Raw genomic sequence first — 2229 nt, 5'->3', positions numbered from 1 at the left:
TATGAACTCAGTCGCAGCGTCTATTTTACAGGCCTATCAAAACCTTGGAAATGCACTGTCAAGTATATATCCCTCTGGACTTGTTTCCTTTTCAGAATTTACTAATCGCGTATTTCCCACACCTGCAACTATTTTTCCTTCAGATGGTAACGGGCGGATATTTTTTCTAATAGTGGTAAGAACATCATCTTCATACCTTCAGACTAGCTAAGGACTTCTGTGTTTTGGTCGTAAAACCTTGTGCTTAAATGAAGGCTATGAGATCAGATTAAAGCAGGGCCATCGCAGTAATTTTTTTCTTAGGCGCCCAACTCTTCTGCTACTAAATAAAGGACCTGAAATTCGATCCTTGATACTTCTCATGTTCTGACTATCCCCAATCTGAGATGCAGGGAGTGGATGGGGAGAGACCTCCCAGTGCCTGCACCCCATCCCTGCCGCCCCTATTATTATTATAATGCAAGAATAAACTTATTTATTGATAACATATGACAGAGGAAGGAGGTGGGGATGGGGTTGATTCGACTCTATTTGTTTTATTTCGGAATAAATGGATTTAGCCATACTGCCTTGTGTGTTTGTTTTTAAAATATGTTCTTACTGATTTCAGAGAGAGGAAGGGAGAGGGAGAGAAAGAAACATCAATGAGAGAAACATCAATGAGAGAAACACTGATTGACTGCCTCCTGCATGCCCCACACTGAGCATGGAGCCCACAACCTGGGCCTGACCAGGAATCGAACCATGACCTGGTTCATAAGTCAACGCTCAGTCACTGAGCCACGCCAGCCAGGTGCCTTGTGTGTTTCTGTTTCCGGCCACTGGGTCTTGGGTTCTGTGCCTGGGTACCGAACAGGAAGTGGGCCTGCTAGCAGAGGGCAGGCTTCTGCATTGTGTGGAGCCCCAGGGTGCCTGAGCGTGTCCAGTGGGGATGTTAGAGATCTGGACCTGTCACATGCTGCTTGGTGAAGCCTGGGGGACCCCCGGGGTGACCACAGGGCTCTAAGGGGCCTGAATGGCTGACAGACTCAGAAGACTGATCTAACCCCGAGGAGGGAAAGCAGCAACCCAGCACCTGAGAGAGCCGGCTTCCAGGCCAGCTGCTTTCCATTCCATGACCCTGCCCTCCGGTGGCCTGTTTGTTCAGTCCCTCCACCCTGCCGGCCCACACCCCACATCCTCCCTCCAGGCTGATGGTGCTCCTGCCCCCTGGTGGTCAGAGCAGGATTCATAGGATGAGGACCTGCGAACATCCAGGTGCTTTCCCAGTAGCCGGGGAAAGCGTGGGGCCTGGTTTTTATCATTCCTGACAGCACCCTAGCAATGGCTGGGTCCTTCTCCCGCCCCCGCACCCCGATGTTAAACCTTCACCTCTCTCAGTGCCACAAACACAAGCCAGCAGAGGACACACTTTTCCCCATTGTCCAGAAATGGGTTTTATTTATTCTCAGCCAAGAGACAGTAAGACTGGTAGCAGTCAGAGAACCACGCAGCTGCCAATACAGCACCCCTGCGCAGGAGGAGGGAGGGGTGGGATGGCAGCAGAGGGGGCCGGCTGTCACAGGCTGGGTGGGCATGACAGGGAAGCTCATCGGAGGTGGCACGCTTTGGAGGAGGAGGTCAGGGTGACTGTGTTCCCTTATAGTTGGGTCACAAGACTCCTCAAGGACAGCACGGTAATTCCCAGCACTAGAGGTGAGACTGTGGCAGCCATATCTGTGTGCATGTATATATATATATGTATAATATATGGTTATTTATAGTTATTTATAGAACGGAGCAGGAGAAATACCACAGAGGGGCACAAGTTTCACCAACGTCACGCTGGGTGTGTCAGCTCACCACTACAACAGACTAAGTCACAGATGAAGGGGGAGGCTTTGGGGCTGGGGAGCCACTGTCAAGTCACAGAACAGCCGTCCAGGAAGGCTTGGAAAGAGAAGTCTCCGAGGAATAGAGGGATCTGGTTAGAGGTCGAAGGGGGGCCTGGGGCTCTCAGGACGGGATGGACTTGCCTGACCCGATCGGCTGGCAGTTGGAGAGGAAACAGAACAGGAGAGAGGAGGGAGAGAGCTGGTAAGGCAAGGGCAGCTGAGCCCGCAGGCGTGTGAGGGGAGGGCAGGGGAAGAAGATGCAGGCGAAGGTGTGGCAAGGATTCTGGAAGAGAGGGGAGAAACAAGAAAGGGAAGGTGGAGGGAGGAGCTGGAGATGGGCAGGGCCAGAGCTTTG

This window comes from Myotis lucifugus, unplaced genomic scaffold, assembly GCF_000147115.1.
Source record: "Myotis lucifugus unplaced genomic scaffold, Myoluc2.0 scaffold_465, whole genome shotgun sequence".
In the NCBI taxonomy this organism is placed as follows: domain Eukaryota; kingdom Metazoa; phylum Chordata; class Mammalia; order Chiroptera; family Vespertilionidae; genus Myotis; species Myotis lucifugus.
The sequence above is the reverse complement of the archived record's forward strand: the minus strand, read 5'-3'. Positions refer to the sequence as shown.